The 10,870-nt window shown below is 40.4% G+C and overlaps 1 pseudogene; it reads left to right on the top strand.

Annotated features, from left to right (window-relative positions):
- The first annotated feature begins 9,630 nt into the window (after nt 1-9,630).
- LOC139186021 (U2 spliceosomal RNA) lies at nt 9,631-9,797 on the top strand (annotated as a pseudogene).
- The last annotated feature ends 1,073 nt before the right edge of the window (nt 9,798-10,870 follow it).

Raw genomic sequence — 10,870 nt, 5'->3', positions numbered from 1 at the left:
ATGGTGTAGCCATCATGGTCAACAAAAGAGTTCAAAATGCCGTACTTGGATGCAATCTCAAAAATGTCAGAATGATCTCTGTTCATTTCCAAGGCAAACCATTCAATATCACAGTAATCCAAGTCTATGCCCCAACCAGTAATGCTGAAGAAGCTGAAGTTGAATGGTTCTATGAAGACCTAAAAGACCTTTTAGAACTAACACCCAAAAAAGATGTCCTTTTCATTATAGGGGACTGGAATGCAAAAGTAGGAAGCCAAGAAACACCTGGAGTAACAGGCAAATTTGGCCTTAGAATATGGAATGAAGCAGGGCAAAGGCTAATAGAGTTTTGCCAAGAGAACACCCTGGTCATAGGAAACACCCTCTTCCAACAACACAAGAGAAGACTCAACACATGAACATCACCAGATGGTCAACACCGAAATCAGATTGATTATATTCTTTGCAGCCAAAGATGGAGAAGCTCTATATAGTCAACAAAAACAAGACCAGGAGCTGACTGTGGCTCAGATCATGAACATCTTATTGCCACATTCAGACTTAAATTGAAGAAAGTAGGGAAAAGCACTAGACCATTCAGGTATGACCTAAATCAAATCCCTTATGATTATACAGTGGAAGTGAGAAATAGATTTAAGGGCCTAGACCTGATAGATAGAGTGCTTGATGAACTATGGAATGAGGTTCGTGACATTGTACAGGAGACAGGGATCAAGACTATCCCCATGGAAAAGAAATGCACAAAAGCAAAATGCCTGTCTGGGGAGGCCTTACAAATAGCTGTGAAAAGAAGAGAAGGGAAAAGCAAAGGAGAAAAGGAAACATATAAGCATCTGAATGCAGAGTTCCAAAGAATAGCAAGGAGAAATAAGAAAATCTTCCTCAGCAATCAATGCAAAGAAATAGAGGAAAACAACAGAATGGGAAAGACTAGAGATCTCTTCAAGAAAATTAGAGATACCAAGGGAACATTTCATGCAAAGATGGGCTCAATAAAGGACAGAAATGGTATGGACCTAACAGAAGCCAAAGATATTAAGAAGAGGTGGCAAGAATACACAGAGGAACTATACAAAAAAGATCTTCATGACCAAGATAATCACGATGGTGTGATCACTCAACTAGAGCCAGACATCCTGGAATGCGAAGTCAAGTGAGCCTTAGAAAGCATCACTATGAACAAAGCTAGTGGAGGTGATGGAATTCCAGTTGAGCTATTTCAAATCCTGAAAGATGATGCTGTGAAAGTGCCGCACCCAATATGCCAGCAAATATGGAAAACTCAGCAGTGGCCACAGGACTGGAAAAGGGCAGTTTTTATTCCAATCCCAAAGAAAGGTAATGCCAAAGAATGCTCAAACTACCACACAGTTGCACTCAACTCACACGCTGATAAAGTAATGCTCAAAATTCTCCAAGCCAGGCTTCAGCAGTATGTGAATCATGAACTTCCAGATGTTCAAGCTGGTTTTAGAAAAGGCAGGGGAACCAGAGATCAAATTGCCAACATCCGCTGGATCATCAAAAAAGCAAGAGAGTTCCAGAAAAACATCTAATTCTGCTTTATTGACTATGCCAAAGCCTTTGAGTATGTGGGTCACAATAAACTGTGGAAAATTCTGAAAGAGATGAGAATACCAGACCACCTGACCTGCCTCCTGAGAAACGTATATGCAGGTCAGGAAGCACCAGTTAGAACTGGACATGGAACAACAGACTGGTTCCAAATAGGAAAAGGAGTTCGTCAAGGCTGTATATTGTCACCCTGTTTATTTAACTTCTATGCAGAGTACATTATGAGAAACACTGGGCTGGAAGAAACACAAGCTGGAATCAAGATTGCCGGGAGAAATATCAATAACCTCAGATATGCAGATGACACCACCCTTATGGCAGAAAGTGAAGAGGATCTAAAGAGCCTCTTGATGAAAGTGAAAGAGGAGAGTGAAAACGTTGGCTTAAAGCTCAACATTCAGAAAACAAAGATCATGGCGTCCAGTCCCATCACTTCATGGGAAATAGATGGGGAAACAGTGGAAACAGTGGCAGACTTTATGTTTTGGGCTCCAAAATCACTGCAGATGGTGACTGCAGCCATGAAATTAAATGATGCTTACTCCTTGGAAGGAAAGTTATGACCAACCTAGATAGCATATTCAAAAGCAGTGACATTACTTTGCCAACAAAAGTCCATCTAGTCAAGGCTATGGTCTTTCCAGTGGTCATGTATGGATGTGAGAGTTGGACTGTGAAGAAAGCTGAGCGCCGAAGAATTGATGCTTTTGAACTGTGGTGTTGGAGAAGACTCTTCAGAGTCCCTTGGACTGCAAGGAGATCCAACCAGTCCATTCTAAAGGAGATCAGTCCGGGGTGTTCTTTGGAAGGACTGATGCTAAAGCTGAAACTCCAGTACTTTGGCCACCTCATGCGAAGGGTTGACTCATTGGAAAAGACTCTGATGCTGGGAGGGATTGGGGGCAGGAGGAGAAGGGGATGACAGAGGATGAGATGACTGGATGGCATCACCGACTCAATGGACGTGAGTTTGAGTGAACTGCGGGAGTTGGTGACGGACAGGGAGGCCTGGCGTGCTGGGATTCATGGGGTTGCAAAGAGTCAGACATGACTGAGTGACTGAACTGAACTGAATCTCTCTTTGGCCTGGTACACTCTGGTTCTATTCCATTTTCCAGTCCTAGTTGGATGCCTCACTCCAGATAAACTGAGATAACCAGCATTTCCCACATATACCCTTTTTCACTTTCCTCATCCCTCTCCTTCACTGGCTTCTCTATCGTTTTTGCTTAGGAAAATCTTTCTCTTCCAGGCTGAATTCATGCAATTATCCTAGGATGCTGTGTAATAATTAAAATAGTTTGAATAATATAAAATAAAGGCATATTTCATAAGGATGCTTCCTGAAACAATCTTTAATATAGTTTCATACTCTCATGCCAAAGTATACAATTCAACAAAAGAAACTCTCTGCAGGAAGGCTATTATACATTCCTGATTCTCTGATAGGCTTCACTTAGGGACAAATTTTAGAGTGTAGATGGATGACTCACATAACCTTCAGATTGTTTTCCATTAATATTTTTTCTCTCAGCTTCAGTTTGGAAAGTAATTGAGTACTAATGACTACTGACAGGTACCTTTACTCTGTTTCAGTTAAACTGAGCTGGGGAATAGAATTGATAACTTTGTGTGAAATCTGAGGATCCTGACTGAGACTCATGCCAAAGAACAAAGAAGGCGAACTCACATTCAGTGATAATTCGGTGATAAGAAAGTGCATCCTTATGTCAAACTCGATGAGGTGCTATACCAAGGATATGGCAACCTGTCTACTGAACGCTTTTAACTCTTCATCATAAAACTTTACCATCTGCATAAAAGAGAATGCTCAGGGCCTATTGCCTATTGTCTACATTCAGTTTTTTAGAAGAGATAGCAAATTATCCCCCCAAAAGTTAAAGAGGAGTGAGGCTACAACACATTTCTGTTGTGCGTGTACTTGTCCCCTCCCTTGTTTCACATAAAGAGTATAGCTTTCTATTGCTATTGTTTCTGAGTTGTTTACTCATAATGACCTTGTTTTTAGCAAGAATCCAAAGCATTTCTTTTGTGTTGCTGCTAATCGACAGCTTCCTGTTACATATGCAGTTGTAATTGTAGGATTCAAGTATAGGGATGTATACACAAATATATGCATACCCAAATTTTGTTCTCCCCCATAGTTTCTTTATGTCAAATGGCTTTATTCAAACCATTTGTGACTCTGTTGAACCCGACAAGAGCCACGACAGCTTCAGCATGCCTCCAGTCTCTTCCAGTGACATTCACTATGAATCAGTACCCTAATCAGTGCCTCAACAAACTCTTTGCCCTCACATCCAGTACTTTGACATGAAAACATTAGACAAATAATATTGAGCTCCTACTGTGTAGCAGGCATCTTGCTAGGGATTATTAAAAAGAGAACATTTCTGACCTCAGTTACTAATGGAAGCTTATACAGGTGGGCCATAAGTTTTTTCCTTTGGGATGATTTTGTTTGCTTCCTCCTGTACAATATTATGGACCTCTGTCCATAGTTCTTCAGGCACTCTGTTTACTAGATCTAATCCCTTGAATCTATTCGTCACTTCCACTGTATGTTCAGCTAGAAAAGACTCTTGAGAGTTCCTTGGAAAGCAAGGAGATCAAACCAGTCAATCCTAAAGGAAATCAACCCTGAATACTCTTTGGAAGTACTGATGTTGAAACTGAAGCTCCAATACTTTGGCCACCTGATGTGAACAGCTGACTCACTGGAAAAAAAACCCTGATGATGGGCAAGATTGAAGGCAGAAGGAGAGGATGACAGAGGATGAGATGTTTGGATGGCATCACCGATTCAATGGATAAGAACTTGGGCAAACTCCAGAAGATGGTGACGGACAGGGAAGGCTAGCATGCAACAGTCCATAGGGTCGGGAAGAGTTGGACATGACTTAGCTACTGAACAATAACAGAAGTCACACTTATAAACATAAATAAACACAAGTAAATAACATTTATATACGTAAGTAACATTCTTATTGAATCAGCCACTATTTTAAGCACTTTAACTGTACTGTGTCATTTGGTCTTTTAAAAAAACAAAAATCCCTAAGGAAGGTGATATTATCTATTATTTATACAGAAGGAAACTGACATTTAAAGAGATTAAGTAATATGCCCAAAGGCACTCCTCTAGAAAGTGGTAGAGGCAGGATTCAAACCCACATGCTTCAAGGCTGGCACATTTAACCCTCTTGCTATTTAAGACACCATGTTTGGTCATGCAGTTTGCACACACTCAACTCAAAGGAGCAAGTTCAAATGAACTATACCCTATACAATCCCATACAGCAGCATGAAGCACACCACCGTATTTCCTTGAACTATCCTTTTCTACTGTCCAAAACAAAAATAAACATAAAGATGAAGGGAAATGAAATAGACAAATTCCTAGGAAGACATAAAATACTGAAACCAACAAAAATAAATAGAAAACCTGAATAGACATAATAAATAAGGAGATAGAGTCAGTAATTTTTAAATTGTCTACAAAAAAATTCTAAGCCCGATTGTCTTTATTGATAAATTCTACAAAACCTTTGTAGAAGAAAACTAACATGTCATAAAATTTCCAAAGAAGAGAGAACACTTCCAACTCATTCTTTGATACCAAAAGCACAAGCTATAAGAGTGAAAAATATAATTGCTGCAAAGGGTACCATCAAGAAAGTAAAAACATAACCACAGAATGGGAAAAATATTTGGAAATTAAATACCTGGTAAGGGAACTAGTGAGCATAATATAAAAAATCCCTTACAACTCAATAATAAAAAGACAACCCAATTTTAAAATGGTCAAAAGATTTAAAAAGACATTTCTCCAAAGAAGACATGCCTGAACAGGCAACAGGCATATAAAAAGATGTTCAACATCATTATTCATAGAGAAATGCTAATCAAAACCACAAAGAGATTTCACCTCACAGCCACTAGGATGGCTATAATAAAGACAATAACAACTGCTGATGAGGATGTGGGGTATTTGGGACCCTCATACATTGTGGGAATATAAAATATGTGCAGCCAATTTGGAAAACTGTCTGGCAGTTTCTCAAAGATTAAATATAGAGTTAACTCAGCAATTCCAGTCCTAATTATACATGCGAGAAAAATGAAAGCATACCTCTACACACAAACATAGTATTCTCCATAATGGCCAGAAAGTAGAAACAACCCAAAGGCCACGGAGTGATAAATGTATAGATACAATATGGTATATCCTGACGTTGGAATGTTATTTGTTAATACAAAGAAATGAAGTATTGATACATGCTACAACATGGATGAACATTTTAAACCTTATGCTAAAGGGGTCAAACCCAGGTCTCCTGCATTGCAGGCAGATTCTTTACTATCTGAGCCACAAGGGAAGCCCAAGAATACTGGAGTGGGTAGCCTATCCCTTCTCCAGGGGATCTTCCCGACCCAGGAGTTGAACCTGGAGGAGGTGAGCTACCAGGGAAACCCTAAGTTAATTAAGCCAGCCTCAAAGGGCCATATATTGTATGATTTCACTACATGAAATGCCCAGATTATAGCTCAGATGGTGAAGAATCTGCCTGCAATGCAGAAGACCCAGGTTCAATAACTGGCTCAGAATGATCCCCTGGAGAAGGGAATGGCTACCTACTCCAGTATTCTTATCTGGAGAATCCCATGGACAGCGGAACCTGGCGGGCTACAGTCCATGGGATCACAAAGAGTCAGACACGACTGAGCAACTAAAACTTTCATAGTGACAGAAAGTAGACTTGTGATTTCCTAAGGCTGGTGGGATTGAGGGAAATAGGCAGTGATTGCCAACAAGTACACGTTTCTTTTGGGTTTGAAATATTCTAAAATATTCTACATACTTGGACAAAAATATACTAAAATTGACGGTGGCAATGACTGCTCTGAATATACTAAAAAAAAATATTGAATTGTATACTTTAAATGGGTGAATTGTAAGATCTATGAATTATAATTGAACAGAGTTTTTACTAAAAATTGATGTAGAAAGGGTGGGATGGAGGGAGAAAAGAATGGCGGGGGGCAAAGTTCTCTTTAAATATGGAACATTAAGTAACATTCATTTCAGTCAGTTCAGTTCAGTCGGCCAGTCGTGTCCGACTCTTTGCGACCCCATGAATTGCAGCATGCCAGGCATTAATCTCTCCCCACATGCCAACAAAATACTGAGAAAAAAAAATTTTTTTAAGCATAATCTCTTTTTTAAAAGAGATGACAAATAACATGGGAGAAAAGACTACAGCCAAGGGGAGATGTCAACACAATTTTGAATGCTGGAAAAGTAGATGCATGAATGTCATCCTGACATAGCAGACTCAAAAAAGCTGAAAACCAAGCTTATATGGGAAGACAAGATGGAATATTTGCATGCCAGAAAGGACCAGAAAGTCTCAGAAATGGAATGCATTGGTTACTTCTGAAGACCGTGCTATGGGATGAGGCTGAAAATAGGAGTGTTGGTTGAAAGTTTATGTAAGGAGGCATTAAGTTCCCTTCCTACACCCATGGAATTTGGCAACACACCCCATCACCACCTCTATGCCTTCCCTGACTCTGCTGCTGCAATGGGAGAAAGACAGGTGGTTTTCCTTCTGCATAGGAAGTGGGTTTCAGACTCTAGGTTCAGGACGTAGGCTCTGGACTCAGAGACCCAAGACATGGATGCAGGAGGATTGAGACGATCAACTAAAAACCGGGGAATGTAATCAAATCCATGGAAAAATAAAGTATAAGAATCTCACATAAAGTAAAACAAAGTGACAAAATGATGGTAAGTAAGAAAGAAAAGAACATTGGAGGATTAATTCAGATGGTCAAACATTAAAATTATAAGAGTTCTAAGCATGAGTGGGTGAAAAATGAGATGAGGAAAAAATGGAAGGAAGATTATTTAAAAAAAAATAATGCAAGAAAATTTTCTACAACTTGAATGTGCTTCTAAATGGATAGGATGTGTCAGGTATCCTGAAGAATGCCCATCATTGCAAAATTTCATAATACTAGAATTCTGGAAGAGTACTTTCTGCAAATTTCTAAGGGAAATTCTGTCCAAGACAGATTTCTATACTTAACAAAATGACTGGTCAAGTGTGAGGGTAGAATGTAGACCAAGGAAGAGGAATCATGTAAACCACAAGATCAGGATTCAACACAGGAGAGAAACAAACAAAATTCCCAGAATGATGGTGAAGGGGAGCCTCTGGGTGACAGCTGGGCTGCAGACCTAGAGAACAATTGGAGCAGATGGAAACAGAGGGTAGGAGAATTCTGAAAGGCTTATCTCCAAGGCTAATGGGCAGGGGTAGGGAGAGCAAGACATTACTTGAAGTGATGACCTTATAGAAAGAAGGGCTCAGCCTTCAGGAGTTTAGGGGTGAGCTAAATAGATAAGAAAAACAGAGCAACTTAATAGCTCTAGAGCAAATAAAAGGCACTATAAGAAAAGAAGAGTAAATTTAGAGGTTGTTGTTGTTCAGTCACTAAGTCGTGTCTGACTCTCTGCGACCCCATGGATTGCAGCACACCAGGCTTCCCTGTCCTTCACTATCCGGTGGTGTCTGCTCAGACTCACATCCATTGAGTCAAGGATGCCATCCAACCATCTCATCCTCTGTCACCCTCTTCTCCTCCTGCTCTCCAACTTTCCCAGCATCAGGGTCTTTTCTAATGAGTCAGTTCTTCACATCAGGTGGACAAAGTATTGGAGCTACAGCATCAGTCCTTCCAATGAATATTCAGGACTGATTTCCTTTAGGATTGACTGGTCTGATCTTGCAGATTTAGAGGTATATAATCATAATTTTGGGGTCCTTCCAAGATACTTGGTAGATCACTTTTTCTCCTTCCCACCTAAGTTTTGAATAATTTGATAAATAAAACTAAGAAATTCAGGGGAAAGATAAAATACCACTTTTATTCTTTATGATAAAGGTTGATTTGGCTAAAGTAGTTTAGTTGGGAGAACCAAATGGACTGAACCCTAGATTGGGCATATTTTCTCACCCAGCAAGGGCAGTGCTCCACAGAGTGCTTGTTCCTTGGTAATGAACAGTTTCCAGTGGGGCAGAAGGAAAAATAACTGATCCAAATTTACCAGCCAAATCAAGCTACTCCTTCTCCCTTAGAGAGAAGGAAATGACTAACTGAGTTGGGCAGAGAGAACAGAGAAATCGCACCTCAAGGAAGAAAACTTCAGGAGTGGGGAACAGGCTTCCCTCCTGACATTAACGATGCCAACGTGAAGAGTGATTTCACCAGAAACTATAACAGGGCAATGTAAGAAGGGTAAGGGAGTGCAGACATTTATGACAGAGGTGGCGTTAGAGAGCTAAATCCCCATTCTCAAAAGAGAACTGCAATAGCTGGTATGAAAATGAAAAGCCAAGAAATGATAGAACATATTAAGAGGCAGTAAGCAGCCAAAGAAATAGCCGAAAACAGCTCTAAGAGTAGAATGTGGCAGCCTTGGAGAAAGGGCTAGGTGGGGAGATGCAGAGCAGAGAACTCCTACTCTTTCAATGTGAACTTGTCTGTCATGCTGTTGAACTTTAAGATTTTGGGTTAGGTTGAATCAACGAAATTGCCAATATTTGACTATGTATGGCCTTAAAATGGCCATCCCATGTACATGAACATACATTTGCATAATTCAATCTAAAATGTTAAGAGAAATTCAATTTTAGAAACTTTTCTAATGGGAGGCAAAGGAATGTGATCCTTGGAGAACTTTCTCTGCCCCTCTTTCTCTGGTTTGTGTGCCTCTCCCTGGAACCCCCTCACCCCCATTGATGTACCTATGTGTGTGGTTCTACAGCATTGTCATCATCTGACCTGGTCTCCTCTACACTGGTTGTGACTATTTTGAGAGGATGACTCTTTTTATAAGGGAAGCCACACAGCAGCGAGCCCAAAGCAGCTGCAGTATTTTCTAAATGACATAACCTGTGTTAACAACCTTTGTTGGGTCTTGGACCCAAAGCTTCCTTTCCCAGGTGTTCATAGTAACTCCTTATGGCTTCTGGACCTTCTGGCTAAGATCAAGTGTAGTATCTTCTTAACAGTTTAATATAATAACCCCTTAGTAGACTATCATAGGATTTTTCACAGAATCTACATCAAGCTCACTACTTGCAGTTTGTAGAATCTGTTATAGTCTCCTTTTTTTAACAGAAAACTGTTTTCCCATCGAGGCTTCCCAGGTGGCTCATTGGTAAAGAACCCACCTTGCCAATGCAGGAGACACAGAGGAGGAAATGGCAACCCACTCCAATATTCTTTCCTGGAAAATCCCAAGGACAGAGGAACCTGGTGGGCTATAGTCCATGGGGTCGCAAAGAATCAGACATGACTGAGCAAGCACACACACATTTTTCCATTCAGCTTCTCACCACGGTCCACGTTACATATTTGGAAGTTCTCTCAACAGTTGGAGTGATGTGTGTGCACCAGGAGACCTGATCTCTCTTAGGTGCTCTGGAGGCCAAATAACGGAGCAATTTAGCTCTCAGACTCAGATGGCCAGGGTATAAATTATGTTCCTTCCCTCCCCCTAATTACATGAAACATAAATAGTTTCACCTTCATAAGTTTATGATTCCTAATATCTAAATAAGATAGTGCCTAAAACCACAGAGTTATTGTACAAATTCAATGAGATGATGCAGGAAGCATTCAGATATGTCACTGTTACTCTCTGACATGGGTTTCCTCCAGTCTGGACTTCTATTTCCCTTTCATTGATGGATGTTCTATGATTTTCAATCCAAAGATCATTCTTTGTTGCCAAAATAATGGTGAAAGAAGGAGAAAAAGCTCTGTTTTTTTTTTTTTTGAATTATTGGTATACACAAAAGAAAAACTCCAGGTAACAGGCCCATTTCCCACCTCTGCCTTGTGGAGTTACTCTTAACCTAATTTTATTGGGTTTGTTGCCCTGAACATTTCTTACTAGCTCATGGGAATTGAAGTCTCCACAACATTGTTCCCACAGGGTTTGCCTATTACCCCTGGCTCCAAGGGCTCACTTCCCTCTATAAGTATACTTCTGAAATGACAACTCATCAGAGAGTCCAGTGTAGCCACCCTGGTTTTTCTAAGCACCCATTTTTACCTCTCACTGAGTGTCTGCATTTGTGCAGATGAATACCATGGCTTTGAAAGCTCCTCATCCCTCCAGGTACCTGCTTTTATCTGAATTCCAGGACCCAGAGTCTCAGCCTTACCAGGTCCAGCTTTCCTCCCTGGTTCTCAC

This window comes from Bos indicus, chromosome 11, assembly GCF_029378745.1.
Source record: "Bos indicus isolate NIAB-ARS_2022 breed Sahiwal x Tharparkar chromosome 11, NIAB-ARS_B.indTharparkar_mat_pri_1.0, whole genome shotgun sequence".
Taxonomy (NCBI): domain Eukaryota; kingdom Metazoa; phylum Chordata; class Mammalia; order Artiodactyla; family Bovidae; genus Bos; species Bos indicus.
Note: the sequence above shows the minus strand (reverse complement) of the source record. Positions and strands in the feature narration are given on the sequence as shown.